Source organism: Miscanthus floridulus, chromosome 9 (assembly GCF_019320115.1).
Source record: "Miscanthus floridulus cultivar M001 chromosome 9, ASM1932011v1, whole genome shotgun sequence".
Classification (NCBI taxonomy): Eukaryota; Viridiplantae; Streptophyta; class Magnoliopsida; order Poales; family Poaceae; genus Miscanthus; species Miscanthus floridulus.
Window position 1 is genome coordinate 22511827 of NC_089588.1, and position 20076 is coordinate 22531902.

Below are 20076 nucleotides of genomic sequence, written 5' to 3' on the forward strand. Positions count from 1 at the left end.
GGTGGGATCATCCTCCATCTGAAATTCCTCAGTGTTGTATACTTCATAGTCAGCAGGAATAGATGATTTTCTAACTCTTTGAGACCTTCTAGGTGCCTCCACATTTGGCACATCTTCTGTTTGAGGCTGTTGTTGCTCCCCCTCATGTGTGGCAATAGGTTCTACAGGATCCTAAAGAACAGGTTCCTCATCGTCATTCATTGTTGCCACAGCCGGAATAACAACAGGTGCTGGCACCACAGTATCTTGCGCTGTCGGTGCAGCGACAGCAGGTAGTAAGAAAAATGGCTCATGAATCATCGGAGTGGGCGCATATACCCGCTTCTCTTCAAGGTCAATTTCTCGAGCTACCATGCCCCCCTCATCATTTCATCCTCTAGGAAGACAGCGTGTCTCGTTTCCACAAACTTTGTATGTCTGTCTGGATAGTAGAAACGAAAACCTTTTGACTTTTCTGGGTAGCCAATGAAATGGCGACTTACTATTTTGAGATCTAGCTTCCCAATGTTTGGGTTAAATACTTTAGCCTCAGCAGGACTCCCCCACACACGTAAGTGGTTTAGTGAGAGTACTCTTCCTATCCACAACTCATACGGTGTTTTGGGCACCAACTTACTTGGTACTCTATTAAGAATATGAATAGCAGTTTTTAATGCCTCCATCCATAGGCTCAACGGTAAGGTGGAGTAACTTATCATACTGTGCACCATATCCATCAGGGTACGATTGCGTCTTTCAGCTACTCCATTCTGCTGAGGTTCGCCCGGTGTAGAATACTGGGCTACTATGCCATTCTCCTATAAGAACCTTGCAAAGGGTCCAGGAACTTGGCCATATGGGGTATGCAGACTGTAGTACTCCCCCCACGGTCAGACCTGACTATCTTAATCTTTAAATTGTGTTGGTTTTCAACTTCTGCCTTAAATATCTTACATTTATCCAATGCTTCTGTTCTTTCTTTGATTGAATAAATGTAGCCATAATGGGAGTAATCATCTGTGAATGTTATGAACGAATCATAACCATCCACACTCTTTACAGAAAATTGACCACATATATCTGTGTGAATAATCTATAAAATTCCTGTGCTTCGTTTGGCATCTTTCTTAATTTTCTTTACATACTTTCCTTTAATGCATTCTCTGCATTGTTCTAAATATGAGAGCTCTAATGGAGGAAGAATATCATTCTTAACTAGTCTTTTTATTCTCCCCCTTGAAATATGGCCTAAACGGCAGTGCCATATTTTCGACAATACATCGTGAGCTCTCTTTCGTTTTCTGTTTACATCCGTAGACAATGATACATTCACATTGTCGTACGCAACGTTCCCATTATCGCATACAACATTCACATCATCACGTAGTGATAATAGATAAAGTTCATTTTGTAAGATAGCAAAACCAACACATGCATTATTAAATGTTATCTTACATTTGCCATTTCTAAAATGGCAATCATATCCATCATTGTCCAAGCATGAAACACTAATCAAGTTTCTGTGTAACGAGGGAACATAAAGAACATCTCTAAGTAAAAGTGTGAAGCCATCAGCAAGCTCTAGAGAAAGATCGCCAATGGCTTCGACATCTGCTCGGACTCCATTTGCAACTTTAACGTGTCTTTCTCTTCTTTGCATAGTCCTCGTCGAACGAAATCCCTGTAAAGAATTAGCAACATAAGCAGTTGCACCTGAGTCAATCCACCAAGTAGATTTCGAATACTATACATACAGGGATTCATTTATGAACGTAATAAAGTTCTCACCTTTCTTTGCCATGATCATCTTTAAGTAATTGGGACAATCTTTCTTATAATGTCCCGTCTTCTTGCAATAGAGACATTGATCTTTCTCTACTGTGAACTTGTTTTGCTGAGGCTGATGCAGCATGGGACCCTTTCCCTTTGACTTTGAGGAGGAGTTAGCATTATTATTCTTTTTCTTATTGTCTTTCAAATAATTGATAGAGCCACCATTGGCAGTTTTCATTCTCTCCTCCTCTTGCACACATATAGCCATGAGCCTCTCCATGTCTCATTTTTGGGGCTGTATGCTGTAGTTGACAACAAAAGTGTCAAACTCTTTTGGCAAGAAAGCAAAAATCAGATGGATAAGGAACTCTTCCTTGAGAGCCAGATCCATTGGTTTTAGCTTGGATGTCAAATTGCTCATCCTTAGTATGTGCTCTCTTATGCGATCATTACCTGAGTACCTCTCTGTCACCAGCTGCTTTATCAGCTGGGTAGCATATGTCTTTGAAGAGCCAGTGAACTGACTCTTTATTCTTTCGAGGTACTCGGTGACGGTGTCACACTCTGGGATTGAGCCCACAACTGCAGGCTCAATCGTGTTCTTTATCACAGCCAAACATTTTTTGTTGGCAGTGACCCATTTCCTATGCTCAAGGTCATAGGACATTCGAGGTACTCGGTGACGGTGTCACACTCTAGGATTGAGCCCACAACTGCAGGCTCAATCGTGTTCTTTATCACAGCCAAACATTTCTTATTGGCAGTGACCCACTTCCTATGCTCAAGGTCATAGGACATTCTTTGGGATACAAAATCCCTCTCTTTGGTTGTCCAAGCGGCATCAGCCTCATTTGTCTCCCTCACCGGTGCCATAGGCTTAGTGGGACACGGTGAGGTGACTACTCAGTCCACCTTAGCCAAGATGAAGGTCAGGTCAATTTTTTTCTTCCACTCCGTGTAGTTATCACCTTTGAGAGTGGGGATCTCTTTGATACAACCCATTAAGTTGTATCCGCCTGAAAACACAATTCATATAGAGTGAGAACATAAACATAATAACAATAACAATTGCATGCCTTACTTACAACGTTGGTCAAAATTAAAACATACAATTATCCTCTACATTAATTCTACATCACCGTTGGGCAGAAATAGAATTAATGCAAGACAAAACATCATAATATTGCCATTAATCAATGTTGGTTAGAATAATAACAACATTATAATCAATTAAAACATATCCATTTTCAAAATTAAATTCTCCCGTTGGTTCAAATTTAATAATGAAAATAACATCTTTAAATATGCAGCGGAAAAATAATCTCAATTTAGTGAATTTTACCCACAGGAAAATTCTCTTTTCTATTTTCCTTAAGCCATTTATTCATTTTCCAGGGGATAAAACTTTTACTGGAAAAAGAAAAAAATGACTCAAAATGTATACTGTTTTCAGCCCAGCCGGCAAAACGGCCCGGCCCATTTCTCTGCGCGGCGCTCGGCCGCACCCAGGCCGCAACGTGGGCCTGGGCCGGCAAAGTGTCACGACCGCGCGCATCGCATGATCAAAACACCGACCGCAGCGGCTCCCTTGAAACCCTAGCAGCCATTCTGCTCCACCCTTTCTCTCTCTTCGCCTCTCTCCTCAGCGCAGCACAGTGGCAACCGAGCGAGTCCGAGTGAGCAGACGACGGAGGGCGAGCAGAGCCTCGGCGCCGTCGCCGGCCCCCTCGCCGGCGAGCGCGCTCCCCAGCGAGTGAGCGCGCCGCCATCGAGCTGCCTGGCCACGGCGCCCCTTTGGCCAGAGCCTGGCGAGCAGCGCCCCCGGCTCGACCTTCTTTTCCCCGCGCGTCGACGAAGTAGCAGCGCTATGCAGTGGCGAGGTAGGCCTCCCTTCCCTAACATCCCCCTTTGATTTGTTTCTTTCTTTTGTTCTTCTCGGATTTAACCGATTGGGGATCTAGGGTTAGGGTTTCTTTTCTTGTTAGGGTTTCACTGTTTATCTTCCCCATGAAATCTTCACGGGTTTAGGGTTCGGCTCTTACGTTCTTAAGGCCAAAACCCTCTTCTTCTTCTCCTTTCCTTAACCCAGTTAGGGTTAGGGTTCAACCGAACCCTCTGTTCTTCTTAGACCCGCACTGGATCTAACCTTCTACTTCCTTTTCTAATCGGTTTACCCGTTCTAGATCTAAAAACCCTTGAAACCGATGGCTCTGGTACCATTGTTAAACTTATAGGATCTCTAGGAGCATAGATCAAGCCGGGTACTTCATGTAAATGGGTAGCAAGTCCTAGTACATGTTCTAGACAGAGATTAGAGGGAGGAGTAGAGAAACGTGTCGATTCTGACACCGCAGAGGAGGATCCGCTCGCGTCCGCCATGGAATCGGTGTCTACGCTAGGCAGCGACAGTCGGGGAAGAGTACGGTGATGAGTAGTGAAGACCGGTGGCGGCGCAGTGAAGTCCGGCGTGGTGGCAGCCCTTCGGTGTAGATGCAGAGGCGGCGCGGCTGGTGGCTTCCCGTAACTGGCTGCACCCCTCTAGATCGGATTAGGGTTTAGGGATTTCGATAGGGAGCTCGGCTCAGGCGAACCTCGTGTTAAGAGCCGCCGGCCCCACCTCTTTTTATAGCGCAGTGTGACAGGGGCCCTCCAGCCATGGTGGGCTGGGCTCCCCCGATCAGGGCGCGAATCAAAGGCCCAACTAGGCCGTTGGGTCCGGTTAGGATTAGAGATCAATCTAACATATATTTGTCAACTACTGCACCAGGGAAAAAAACTATTTTTCGTATGTCTTGGTGTATAATAATGTATATAATGGATCAGAATCAAACCCTTTTTGGAACAAAGTATAGGCACACATCATTATACACACACATATACTACCTCTACGAATATTTCTAAAGATTTTCCCGATCCGAAGACTGATGAAGTTGTAATGGATGTCAGGGTTTGTCATGCATGTCACCTATAAAAAAATAGTAGCTGACAATTAAGTTGTGCTTAGTTAGAGACTCAATATAGGTGAATAGATTCTACTACAAGAAATCTAACCAACCAAGTTATCTTCTTCATTTTAAATTCTTATATAAAACAAATGTGATACATTGCCAACTTGCCAGCTATCCTCCTTGTCAGCCTATGTCTCGCAAATGGGACATATTTGAATCTTGAAAGTTTGCGATTGTTTTCCTAAATCCATCTTTCGAGTGATTTTTCACCTATTTGCCACGTGCCAACTAAATTAAGCCCATATCTGTAGCCTTTGGACAGAGCTGCTTTTCTTATGGGCCACGTCGTAGCCAGCTCACATAAACAGCCCATGAGCCCAATACGTCGAAGCAAACACACGCGACACAACGCCGGACGCCGAGACAGCGACACGTCCCAGATGATGGTCGCCGCTGTCTAGGTTGGAGGGTCACGTGAGACGCGCTCCCGAGGTACATCCTGCAAAACCCCTTGTTGGGAAAACCTCGAGGACCATTTGATTTATTGCCTCTCTAGCTTTCTCTGTAACTCTATGATTTGTAGCAACTTTATTCGGATGTTTATCATGATTTAGCTGCGTAGTGCTATTTTGCAGCAAGAAAATGAATGATGAATGCATTAGTGGAGTAGAAATTTACATAGATCGAGGGAGTTTTGTAATGACAAATTTAGGCTGCTTCAATTCAAATTGGCTTACATAGTTGCATGCCTTTTCAGTTTCCCCAAATGGATCACACCATAACATAAATATTCTCAAATCACATCATTACTATATGGAAAATGTGTTGAGTTTGTTTTTAAATGGCTATCCCCATTTCCATTAATTCTCGTGACTCAAATTAATTTACATCCAGTATATACCAGATAGTAACGACAACACAATTGAAAAGGAAGATACATCAGTGCTTGTGATCCACAATCACAAAGTCCATGAGGTAGAGGCTAACTACATAACCAAAAGAACTGGTACATGTACCAGAACAAAAGGGCAGCCATGAAAATAACTGAGACTCCAAAAGTAGCTAACTTCCTCTGGTTTGCATTTGGTCGCACTCAAGATTTCTTCCATCTTCACCATCAGAGTGTTGATCATCAGCATCAGACAGGAAGAGAAGAGTGTTCTAATCAGGGGAGGGTTGTTTGTCCTTGTGTTCTGTTTCATCACTAACTTTGCCATAGTGTTTATCAGTCTCTCAACATATTCAGGAGCCAAATATACAAATCTCGATAACTATAGATGTTCCCAAACTTGAAGTAAACGTTTCCTCTTGCGCTATCTTGTTTAATGCATACTTCAAAGTGTGTTTAACAGCGTGGTGTTCGTGTTCTTGTACAGAAACAAAATTGATTGACCTCATGTTGACCCTGAGACCATGTATAGTTTCCGAGTGCAAGTAAGCACAGAGCTTGGTGAGAATCATGTTGAAATACCCTCTTCCTTTTATTCTTGTATAGAAAAAATGATATTTGGACTCAATGCCATTTTTCATATTATCTTCTGTTATTTGTGTTGGTTTTGCATTGGATAGCTGAACTATTACTTGATGCACAAAAAATGTCATTTACATCTGTCCTAAATTTTTATATAAAAGTTTGCCACTGATGATCTTTATTCACTGTCAATTGATTCAAGAAAAAGATGTTGATTGAGGGGAGACTCAATTAAACTGTCAATTGATTCAAGAAAAAGATATCCGCCCTGTTCGTTTGGGCTTGTTTGGCTGATAAGTCATGGCTGAAAGTACTGTTGGCTGATTTGGTATGAGAGAAAAATACTGTTCGTTGGCTGAAAAAATACGGCTTATAAGCCAAACAAGTTCAAGCGAACAAGGTGAGTTGGTGAACAGGGACAAAAGTTGGAGATGCTGTCTTCTTGACCTGGTATGCTAACTTCCTGCCACTGTATTTCACCAGCTGTATAGTGTTGCAATCAAAGAGCAGGCAGATCACGTGACTAAACCAGCTTTTCTGGAACATTGCAGTCTGTTGCCAACTATCAAAGTACCATGTCAAAACAAACTTACCAGATTCTGAACTAGAACATGAGAGGTGTCAACACCTCAGCTCAGCGCTCTCTGTGGCATGCTTTACAATCTATTTGGTATGCCATTGAGAGAGAAGCCGCCTCCTTCTACCACGGCCATCAGTGGAACCCTTGGGGTCAAACCCCACCATCAACGTTGCTTTTCTTCAGGCTTAATAAACCAGGTGTGTACATGGATGGTTGCATTTGGAGTAACCGAAGTAGTTAACTTGTGAGAGCTGGCTATTCACTTTTGACATTTGTGTATCCCTTGATAGGTGTCTCCATCTTCTGTTCTATATATCTTTGTAGCAAGGTCAATCCACCTGTCCACTCCACTGTCATGACTCATGATTCAGGATTAGGAATGATGAAGGGAATTTACACACAACTCTGGTAGTCGAGATCCTTTCCACACAAAAAAAAACTCTGGTCGTCGAGAAACACAGTGATTTCCACTTTTCTACGTCATTGAAGTGAAGGGAATTTACACAACTCTGACCTATATTCCTAGCTATCCGGGCTCACCATTTCGTGTGAACATGCAGGTGTTATCCCATGGTCCGATCAGATCATATCACGTGCTATTGTAACAGAGGCCTGTTTACGCTCTCCATACCCTTCATCGTGGACTGCATACACTGCAGGGTACTACCACATTATTACAGCACCCTCCATGACAATAAAAGCCTCATCAAGAGGAAAAACGTGCAGCAGCTCACAGTCACAGTCAGCCATGCCATTGTCCAGCCCCACCCTCGCGCTCGTCGTCTTGCTGCTGCTCTCCATGGCTTGTCGTGCCAGGCCATGCACTGATCAGGAGAAGAGCTCCCTCGTCCGCTTCATCGCAGGGCTCTCATGGGACGGCGGCCTTGCCATGTCATCGTGGCGGAATAATAATGGCACGGCAGCCGACTGCTGCTCGTGGGAAGGCATAACCTGCAGTGGAGGCGGCGGGGTGGTCACCGAGGTCTCCTTGCCCGGTAGAGGACTCTAGGGGCCCATCTCGCCGGCCCTCGGTGACCTGGCCGGCCTGCGGCGCCTCAACCTCTCCCACAACTTGCTGTCTAGCGAGCTGCCACTGGAGCGGCTCCTGATGTCGTCCTCTCCCGGTGGCTTAGTCGCCATCGACGTCAGCTTCAACCGTCTCGAGGGAGAGCTGCATGAGCTGCGATCATCTAATTTAGGCTGGCCGTTGCAGGTACTCGACATCTCCAGCAACCAATTTACGTGAAATTTTTACATTTTGGTCCCTTTTAAAAACAATTTTTATAAATAGCTTCATGTCGAAACGTTTTCTGATAATAGACCATTTTTCGGCGTATTAGGACACGACGCCGAGGTATGAGGCTCGGCGCTGTGTCAGACAACGCCGAACTTTTGCCACGTCAGCGCGGACTCCGGTCACAGTTGCCACGAAGGTGTTGGGCCCCGCGTACCTCGGCGTTGTGTTACTTCACGCTGAGCCGCACACCTCAGCGTGCCACTGCTCCACGCCGGAGGTCTGGGCACTCATAAATTTCACCAACCACTGGACCACTGGCACGGCGGCAGGCCAGCCACCACCACCTCGGATTCGGAATGCTCTGCTCCAGCTCTAGCCTCTACCCTGTAGCTCATGGAAGGAAATGAACAGGGCCAGTACTAGCTAGCTAGTGACTAGTGTGCAGCAAATTTTGGCCAATAGGTTTCTGTTTCTGCTCTTTCCAAGCTGGCACTTGACTACACGTCTCTGAGAGCGTGTTTAGTTCCTACTCAAAATCTCAAAAAGTGCTACAGTACCCATTACATCAAATCTTACAATACATGCATGAAGCATTAAATGTAGATGAAAAAAAACTAATTGCACAGTTTGGTTGGAAATTACGAGACGAACGTTTTGAGCCTAATTAATCCATGATTGAATACTATTTGTCAAATAAAAACGAAAGTGCTATAGTATCCCAAATTCCAACTTTGGGCCAACTAAACACGCGCTGATACATACACTAGCTAGAGTGTGAAAACGAGACACGGAATAATTAGGCGCAACAATGTGTGGATGGCGACAGTACAAATAAGGTTGTCCGCTAACGTGAGGAGGAAGACATGCACCTCGAGTACATCTACACGCAGCACAAGGGCAAGCCGTGACCGACCGTGAGGAGGAAGACATGCATCTAGCCTTGCCGGTTTGGTTTGGTGGTTTGGGTTGGGTTGGGAAGATCAGAGTGCGTACATGCATGCTGGGAAGTTGATACATCATGCTGGAAACCGCATCTGGTTCTATGATACCATATTTGAATATATCTACATGCTCGTTTAATTATGTTGTTGCATGAATCTGTTTGTATTGTAAATCTGTATGTGTGTGTGTCCGATACTAATACATGGTTGTAGATCCATGCTAGAGTAGTAGAGAGTAATTTGGTTGTTTTCTCACTGATGTATAGGGCGGTGTGCATGCTAGCTAGCTCTACTAGTTTGATTTGGTGTGTGTGTGTGTGATCGAGATCAATTTGTGAACGAGCTTAATTGTGTCCGTCATTGATCCACTCCAACTTAATCAAATGGAACTTAACCTAGTATACTACACACACTTGTACTAACTCTGAGCAAGCCTGAATTTTTGTCTCCCTGTCGGATTCTCTGATGATTTCCTACTTGTAAACAGTTTACCCTCTCTCTCTCTCTCCGCCTGCCTGCTGGATCTTGTCAATCCAAGGAAATAATAACCATTTTCTTGTTACCAGCCTGCAAGAAAACAAGCATTGTGGGTGATGTAGCCACAGTTGCTACACACAGTCTACAATACTAAACTATGTGAGTTTACAATTTACATTACAGCTGAGCTGCTCCCCGAGATTCGACATGATGCATGGTTGGAGGGAGCTGGCTAGCAGAAGTCAACACCATGATACCATTCGGCTACACTTCCTTTTTTTCTAAAAAAAAGAAAAAAGGATGGAAATGATCGGTTACAGCTCATTTTCATGTCTTGGATGAGCAGAGCTGCCCCGGAAAGAGAGACAGGCAATGATTCACAGGGACGGAGGACTACTTGATTGCAAACTGGTATACTCCCCCGTCCAGAAAAGAATGCAATTATGGGATTCGTGCCGGTCAAAGTAACTCAAATTTGACTAAGTTTATAGCAAATAGTATTAATATTTATATCTCCAAATAAATTTATTATGAAAATTTATTCTATGACTAATCTAATGATATTAATTTTGTATTATGAATGTTCGTATTTTTTTTATATAATTTTGGTCAAAGTTTAGATTGATTGACTCTTCGAGAAGTGAGAATTGCAAGTGCCGTGGTATCTGTGAAAGCCATTGAACCGTTCAGTAGTCAAATCTAAAATCAAAGCGATATACTAGCAGTATATAAAAGTAAAGCACTATGCAAGTGTCATGGCTTGCCAAGGTTGATGAGCCTATAGCAGTATATATAGCTGCTGAGTTTACATGTTGCATTGGCAGATGGTCCACTAAGGCCTTGTTTAGATCATCTCCAAATTTCAAGTTTTTTCACTCTCTATCCATTACATCAATTTTTGGACGCATGCATGGAGCATTAAATGTAGGTAAAAAAATAACTAATTGCACAATTTGGTTGTAAATCACGAGACGAATCTTTTGAGCCTAGTTAGTCCATGATCGGACAAAGTTTGTCAAATACAAACGACGTGCTACAGTATCCAGATTGTAAAAATTTACAATCTAAACAAGGCCTAGAATTGCTTCAGTACTACTCTGGCACTCTGCTACTGAATACTGATAATAGAAGGGAATCCAGCCAGCCATCGATCTCTTTGTTTACATGAATTCTTGAAATGCATGCGTGAAAATATGCTAGCTTTTTTGGTTTGTGCAGGTCGAGTGGCCAATGCCCAATAGTGCTCCGTCCATTATCTGATCAAGCTAAGCACAGTGAGTGACCCATCAGTGCTGCTACTGCAGCACTGATCTCAGCTAGCCCTGTACTGCTGCTGGCTGTTTCTGGTTCTAGTTTATTAGAGCAGGAGTGCCGCAGGGTATAGTGCGCATGCATAATGCATTGTTGGGGTTTTATTGGTTAAAGCAGCATTGTCAGCTCACTGCACTAGCTAGCTAGATGCTGTATCTATAGTACTATCATATACTCCTCCGATGCCAAAATTTTTGGCAAAACGTTACTGTAGCGTTTTCGTTGTTATTTAGCAATTAGTGTCCAATCATAGTTTAATTAGGCTTAAAAAATTCGTCTCGTGGATTTCGTCTAAACTGTGTAATTAGTTTTATTTTTTATTTATATTTAATGCTTCATGTATGCGTCCAAAGATTCGATATGACGGAGAATCTTAAAAAAATTGACGTTTTGAGGTGCAACTAAACAGGGCAAATGCAACAGATGGAAACGCTGGACACTTTATTATTTGCAGTCGCTTCTTTTCCGGCAGCAGGCAGGTCGTCAATGTGAACAATCAAAGAGGTCGGCCACTTGCAATTTATGAGTGGCTGGTGAAATTTATGAGTGCCCAGACCTCGGCGTGGAGCAGTGGCACGCTGAGGTGTGCGGCTCGGCGTGAAGTAACACAGCGCCGAGATACGCGGGGCCCAACATCTTCGTGGCAACTGCGACCAGAGTCTGCGCTGACGTGGCAAAAGTTCGGCGTTGTCTGACACAGCGCCGAGCCTCATACCTTGGCGTCGTGTCCTAATACGCCGAAAAATGGTCTATTATCAGAAAACGTTTCGACAGGAAGCTATTTATAAAAAATGTTTTTAAAAGGGACCAAAATACAAAAATTTCACCCAATTTACCGGGGAGTTCCCGTCGGCCACGTGGCGGGCCATGGGTGATCCGGTCGTGCTCAATGCCAGCAACAACAGCTTCCATGGAAGGATGCCTTCTTCCTTCTGCATCAGCTCATCGTCGTCCTTCGCCGTGCTTGACCTCTGCTACAACCAGTTCAGTGGACGCATCCCGGCTGGCCTAGGTAACTGCTCTGCGCTCAGAGTACTCAGGGGTGGGCACAACAGATTCAGTGGGGCTCTCCAGGATGAACTCTTCAACGCTTCCTCGTTGGAGCACCTCTCTCTTCCCAATAATGGCCTGCATGGAAAACTTGACGGCGCATGTATCATCAACCTCGGAAATCTTGCCCATCTTGATCTTGGAGGTAATGGACTAGAAGGAAAGATCCCAGACTCCATAGGTGAGCTCAGGAGACTCGAGGTGCTTCGTCTGGACCATAACAACATGTCTGGACAGCTGCCACCAGCCTTGAGCAACTGCACGAATCTCATGACGGTTGACCTCAAGAACAACTATTTTAGCGGAGAGCTTACCAGGATTTAATTCTCTGCCCTGGTCAACCTGAAGACGCTGGATCTTCTGTTCAACGGCTTCACCGGCACAATTCCGGAAAGCATCTTCTCTTGCGGCAATCTGAGTGCGCTGCGGCTGGCTGACAACAAACTACATGGGCAGATTTCACCAAGAATAGTCAATCTCAAGTCTCTTGTTTTCCTATCACTTGCTTTCAACAATTTTACAAACATCGCCAACACGCTCCATGTCCTCAAGGATTGTAAGAACCTCACCATCCTGCTTACTAACAGTAACTACAAGGGTGAAGCCATGCCAGAAGATGAAGCCATTGAAGGATTTCAGAATCTTCGGATTCTCTCCCTAGCTAGGTGCTCATGTTATAACTGTTGTATCGCTAGGACCATAGATCTAGCCGGGGTGCTTGATGAAACAAAGACCTAGAACACGTTTTAGTGCAACGATAGAGACAAAGAGAGGTGGATGAGGTCTGACGAACCTGACACCGCGGAGGGGGTAGATCCAGAGGCCTCCATCGGGTTCGTTGGTGAAGTCTGCGCATGGGCAGCGACGGTCGGGGAAGACATGTCGGAGATGTGGTGCCGGCGGTGAAGATCGATGACGGCACAGTGCTGTGGTGGAGGTACTTCCTGTCACTGGCTGCACCCCTCACTTAGATCGGGTTTAGGGTTTGTCGGTGGGGAGCTCGGCTCAAGCGAACCTCGTGATAAGAGCCGCCGGCCCCCACTTCTTTTTATTACGCAGGGTGACAGGGGCCCTCCAGCCATGGTGGGCTGGGCGCCCCCGATCAGGGCACAAATCAAAGGCCCAACTGGACCGTTGGGTCTAGTTAGGTTAGAGATCAATCTTACAATCTCCCCCTTGATCTCTTTCCATCTTTCACTTTCATATTATTTACTTTTGTTCATTCCATTACAGATTAGCGCATAGAGCATGTCTCATCGTCACGGTCCATTGCCGATAGATTTAACAGCTACAACAAACTACTCTGTTCTGAAATAGATACTTATCTTTGGGCCTTTTTTTGTCTAGGAATTATATGTTTTCCCTTAAACCCATGCCGGCTACATGTTCTCTGAACACGTTGGGTGGTAAGCCTTTTGTAAGCGGATCCGCGAGCATCATTTCTGTACTTATATGCTCAAGGCTTATAACATGATCCCAGACTTTATCTTTCACAACATAATACTTTATGTCAATATGTTTGACAGCACCACTTGACTTATTGTTATGAGCATATTGTACTGCCGAATTATTATCGCAGTATAACTTTAGTGGTCTATAGATGTCGTCAACCACCTTCAAACCGGGTATGAACTTCTTTAGCCAGGTCACCTGCCACGTTGCCTCATAACACGCTACAAACTCAGCATACATTGTGGACGATGTAGTGACGGTTTGCTTTGAGCTTTTCCATGAAATAGCTCCCCCTGCGAGAGTGAATACATATCTAGACGTGGATTTTCTATCATCTCCCGCATAATCAGAATCTGAATACCCCACTATATGGAGTGAATCAGATCTTCTATGCGTCATCATGAGGCCTTTCGTTCCTTGCAAATAACGCAAGACTTTCTTTACTAATTTCCAGTGTTCTATTCCAGGATTGCTCTGGAATCTGCCAAGTAACCCGGTAACAAATGCCAAGTCAGGGTGCGTGTATACTTGAGCATATTGCAAGCTTCCGACAGCTGAAGCATATATAACCACTTTCATTTGATTGATCTCATATTGGTTCCTAGGGCATTGAAAATCCCCATATCTGTCGCCCTTGACTATAGGAGCAGGTGAGGGACTACATTTGTGCATACTGAATTTCTTTAAGATTTTCTCTATGTATGCCTTTTGTGATAGTCCTAATACCCCTTTACTTCTATCTCAGTGAATCTCGATCCCTAGAACGAACGAAGCTTCACCAAGATCTTTCATATCAAATTTTGAGGACAAAAACCTCTTTGTCTCCAGTAGTAGACTGACATCACTACTAGCAAGTAAGATATCATCCACATACAGGACAAGGAAGATGAACTTCCCATTCTTAAATTTTGTATAGACACAATTGTCCTCTACATTCTCTTTAAACCCAAAATTTCTTATTATCTGATCAAACTTCAAGTACCACTGTCTTGAAGCTTGTTTTAATCCATAAATGGATTTCTTTAGGTGGCATCCCATTCGTTCTTTTCCTTCCATGACAAAACCTTTTGGTTATGCCATGTAAACATTTTCCTCCAAGTCCCCATTGAGAAATGCCATCTTTACATTCATCTGATGTAATTCTAAATCGTAATGTGCCACTAATGCCATTATGATTCTGAATGAATCCTTACATGAGACTGGAGAAAAGGTCTCATTGTAATCAATCCCTTCTCTTTGCGTAAAGCCTTTTGCCACAAGTCGCGCTTTATATCTCTCTATATTCCCTTGAGAGTCAAGTTTTGTTTTGTAGACCCATTTACAACCTACTGTTTTGGCTCCTTTAGGAATTATTTCTAAATCCCAAACTCTATTGGTATTCATAGATTTCATTTCATCCTCCATGGCCTCAAGCCACTTTGATGCATGATCACTTCTCATGGCTTCTTCAAATGAGGTCATTTGAAATTCCTCAGTGTTGTACACTTCATAATCAATAGGAATAGCTGATTTTCTAACTCTTTGAGACCTTTTAGGGGCCTCCACATTTGGCACATCTTCTGTTTGAGGCTGATGTTGCTCCCCCTCATGTGTGGCAATTGGTTCTATAGGATCCTGAAGAACATGTTCCTCATCGTCATTCATTGTTGCCACGGGCGGAATAACAACAGGTGCTGGCACTACAGTATCTTGCACTGTCGGTGCAGCGACAGCAGGTAGTGAGAAAAATGGTTCATGAATCATTGGAGTGGACACATACACCTGCTTCTCTTTAAGGTCAATTTCTCGAGCTACCATGCTCCCCGTCATCATTTCATCCTGTAGGAAGACAGCGTGTCTCGTTTCCACAAACTTTGTATGTCTGTCTGGACAGAAGAAACGAAAACCTTTTGACTTTTCTGGGTAGCTAATGAAATGACAACTTACTGTTTTGGGATCTAGCTTCCCAATGTTTTGGGTTAAATACTTTAGCCTCAGCAGGACTCCCCCACACACGTAAGTGGTTTAGTGAGGGTACTCTTCCTGTCCACAACTCATACGGTGTTTTGGGCACCGACTTACTTGGTACTCTATTGAGAATATGAATGGTGGTTTTAACGCCTCCATCCATAGGCTCAACGGTAAGTTAGAGTAACTTATCATACTGCGCACCATATCCATCAAGGTACGATTGCGCCTTTCAGCTACTCCATTCTGCTGAGGTTCGCCCGATGTAGAATACTGGGCCACTATGTTATTCTCCTATAAGAACCTTGAAAAAGGTCCAGGAACTTAGCCATATGGGGTATGCCGACCATAGTACTCCCCCCCATGGTCAGACCTAACAATCTTAATCTTTAAATTGTGTTGGTTTTCAACTTCTGCCTTAAATATCTTAAATTTATCCAATGCTTCTGTTCTTTCTTTGATTGGATAAATATAGCCATAACGGGAGTAATCATCTGTGAATGTTATGAACGAATCATAACCATCCACACTCTTTATAGGAAACGGACCATAGATGTCTATGTGAATAATCTGTAAAATTCATGCGCTTAGTTTGGCATCTTTCTTAATTTTCTTTACATACTTTTCTTTTTATGCATTCTCTGCATTGTTCTAAATCTGAGAGCTCTAATGGAGGAAAAATATCATTCTTAACTAGTCTCTCTATTCTACCCCTCGAAATATGGCCTAAACGATAGTGCCATAATTTCGACAACGCATCGTGAGCTTTTTTTGTTTTCTGTTTACATCCGCAAACGAGGATACATTCACAATGTTGCACGCAATGTTCCCATCATCGCATACAACATTCATATCATCACGTAGTGATAACAAATAAAGCTCATTTTGTAAGATACCAAGACCAACACATGCATTATTAAATATTATCTTACATCTACCATTTCCAAAATGGCAATCATATCCATCATTGTCCAAGCATGAAACACTAATCAAGTTTCTCTATAATGAGGGAACATAAAGAACATCTCTAAGTATAAGTTTGAAACCATCAACAAGCTCTAGAGAAAGATCGCCAATGGCTTAAACTTCTGCTCGGACTCCATTTGCTACTTTAACGTGTCTTTCGCTTCTTTCCATAGTCCTCGTCGAACGAAATCCCTATAAATAATTAGCAACATGAACAGTTGCACCTGAGTCAATCCACCAAGTAAATTTTGAATACTGTGCATATAGAGATTCATTTATGAACGTAATAATGTTCTCACATTTCTTTGCCATGATCATCTTTAAGTAATTGGGACAATTTTTCTTATAATGTCCCATCTTCTTGCAATAGAGACATTGGTCTTTCTCTACTGTGAACCGGTTCTGCTGAGGCTTATGCAGCATGGGACCCTTTCCCTTTGACTTTGAGGAGAAGTTAGCATTATTATTCTGTTTCTTGTTATCTTTCAGATAATTGATAGTGCCACCATTGGCAGCTTTCATTCTCTCCTCTTCTTGCACACGCATAGCCATGAGCCTCTCCATGTCCCATTTCTCGGGTTGTATGTTGTAGTTGACAACAAAGGTGTCAAACTCTTTTGGCAAGGAAGCAAAAATCAAATGGATACGGAACTCATCCTTGAGAGCCAGATCCATTGGTTTTAGCTTGGATGCCAGATTGATCATTCTTAGTATATGCTCTCTTATGCCATCATTACCTGAGTACCTCTCTGTCACCAGCTGCTTTATCAGCTGGGTAGCATATGTCTTTGAAGAGCTAGTGAACTGACTCTTTATTCTTTTGAGATACTCGATAACGGTGTCACACTCTGGGATTGAGCCCACAATTGCAGGCTCAATCGTGTTCTTTATCACAGCCAAACACTTCTTATTGGCAGTGACCTATTTCCTATGCTCAAGGTCATAGGACATCTTTAGGGATGCAAAATCCCTCTCTCTGGTTACCCAAGCGGCATCAGCCTCGTTTGTCTCCCTCACCGACGCCACAGGCTCTGTGGGACACGGTGTGGTGACTACCCAGTCCACCTCAGCCAAGATGAAGGCCAGGTCGATCTTTTTCTTCCACTCAATGTAGTTATCACCTTTGAGAGTGGGGATTTCTTTGATACAACTCATCAAGTTGTATCCGCCTGAAAACATAATTCAAATAGTGTGAGAATATAAATAATAACAATAACAATTGCATGCCTTAGTTTCAACGTTGATCAAAATTAAAACATACAATTATTCTCTACACTAAATCCACATCACCGTTGGGCAGAAATAGAATTAATGCATGACAAAACATCATAATATTGCCATTAATCAACGTTGGTCAGAATAATAACAATATTATGATCAATTAAAACATACCATTTTCAAAATTAAATTCTTCGAATTTAATAATAAAAATAACATCTTTAAATACGCAGCGGAATAAATGAACTCATTTTCTTGAATTTTACCCACAGGGAAAAATACTTTTTCTATTTTTTTGAGCCAATTTCCATTTTTCAATTTTCTGGAAAAGGAAAAATGCGAAACCGGGCTCATTCTTTACTGTTTCGGCCCAAAACCGGCAAAAAGCCGGCTCGGCCCACCTCTCCGCGCGCGCGCAGGCCACACCCAGGCCGCAACCTGGGCCTGGGCCGACAAAGTCACGCTATCGCGCGCGCCCGCCTGGGCTGCGAAACGGCCTGATCAACCTCGGCCGTCCACGCCGATCTAATGGCCGTCCGCGCCCGTCGCAGGATCAAAACCAGCGACCACCGCGGCGCCCTTGAACCCTAGCGCCATTCGGCCTTCACCTCTCTCTTTCTTCGCTGCTCTCTCTTCTCTCCTCACCACAGCGAGGCGAGCGGCGACCGAGCGAACGCAGCGAGCGAGCGGGCAGCCATGGCGCCGTCGCCTGCCCCCTCGCCGGCGTGCGCGCTCCCCAGCGGGTGAGCGCGCTGCCATTGAGCGGCCTGGCCGAACCCGGCGAGCAGTGCCCCAGCTCGGCGTTCTTTTCCCCGTGCGCCGGCGAGGCAGTATCGCTGCGCAACGGCGAGGTAGGCCACCCTTTCCCCTTCTTCCCCTTCGGAATTGGTTCTCTTTTGGGATGGGGATCGAAGTTAGGGTTAGGGTTTTACTGTTTCTTTTTCCTGAATTGATTGCGGGTTTTAGAGTTCGGTTTAGACGTGAAACCGAGCCCTCCTCCTTCTTTCTTTAACCCAGTTAGGGTTAGGGTTCATCCGAACCCTCTTTCCTTAACCCATTTAGGGTTAGGGTTCAACCGAACCGTCTGTTCTTGTTAGACCCGCACTGGATCTAACCTTCTTCCTTTTCTAATCCATCTACCCGTTCTAGATCTAAAAACCCTAGGAAAAACGTGGCTCTGGTACCAATGTTATAACTGTTGTATCGCTAGGACCATAGATCTAGCCGGGGTGCTTGATGAAAAAAAGACCTAGAACACATTCTAGTGCAACGATAGAGAGACAGAGAGAGGTGGATGAGGTCTGACGAACCTGACACCGTGGAGGGGGTAGATCCAGAGGCCTCCATCGGGTTCGTTGGTGAAGTCTACGCACGGGCAGCGACTGTCGGGGAAGACGTGTCGGAGATGTGGTGACAACGGTGAAGATCGATGACGGCGCAGTGCTGTGGTGGAGGTACTTTCCGTCACTGGCTGCGCCCCTCACTTAGATCGGGTTTAGGGTTTGTCGGTGGGGAGCTCGGCTCAGGCGAACTTCGTGATAAGAGCCGTCGGCCCCCACCTCTTTTTATAGCGCAGGGTGACAGGAGCCCTCCAGCCATGGTGGGCTGGACGCCCCCGATCAGGGCGCAAATCAAAGGCCCAACTAGGCCGTTGGGTCCAGTTAGGTTAAAGATCAATCTAACAGCTCATTCTTAGGGAAGATACCACTTTGGTTATCAAAGCTAAGAATCTGAATGTGCTGTTTTTGCAAAATAATCAACTCAGTGGACCAATACCTGCATGGATAAAGAGCTTAAAGTTGCTTTTCCATCTAGACATATCATACAACAAACTTGCAGGGGAAATACCGACAGCGTTAATGGAGATGCCAATGCTAACAGCAGAAAACACGGCGATCCATTTGGATCAAAGTATATTTCTGCTGATTGTTTACAGAGGTACATCATTTGAGTACCGGGCAATCAGTGGTTTCCCATATATGCTGAATCTTGGCTATAACAACTTCACCAGAGTGATCCCTAAAGAGATTGGTCAGTTGAAATCGCTCAGTATACTCAATCTCAGCTCTAACAGCTTGTCCGGAGAGATTCCGATGCAGCTCTGCAGCCTGGAAAATCTTCAAGTGCTAGACTTGTCAAACAACCTTCTCACAGGTGCAATTCCATCAGGCCTTAACAACCTTCACTTCCTCTCTACAATCAATGTTTCTAACAATGATTTAGAAGGGCCAATTCCAAGAGGAGGCCAGTTCAGTACATTCACGAATTCAAGCTTTCAAGGCAACCCAAAGTTGTGTGGAAATACTATTGACCGGCCTTGTGGATCGGCTCAAGCGCCTCTGGTCTCTGCTCTCACCACAGAACAAAGAGACAGAAGGATTGCCTTTGTGATTGCTTTTTGTGCTTTCTTTGGTGTAGGGTTGTTGTATGATCAAATAGTCTTGTCCAAGTATTTTGGCTAAGTCTGAGTTTACATAACTATATTGTGCTATATGTATATAACAATGTATAATGAGAGCGGGGACATCTTTTGCCTGATGAGTGTACTTTTTTATTTTTTGCACCAGCTGATCTTGAGCGTGGAGGTTACTTATTTGGTTTGCAATTTTTTTCCCTGTGTACTGTCTTATGTTTTTAGCGTAAATATTTCAAAGAAACACCACAATCAAATATGCATTCGCCCACAGTTCTTCATCCTAATTAACAGACTACGATGGCTTTGAATC

General features: G+C 44.0%; 1 pseudogene; it reads left to right on the plus strand.

Moving 5' to 3' along the window:
• The first annotated feature begins 7499 nt into the window (after positions 1-7499).
• Positions 7500-19812, plus strand: LOC136479451 (receptor-like protein 2; annotated as a pseudogene).
• The last annotated feature ends 264 nt before the right edge of the window (positions 19813-20076 follow it).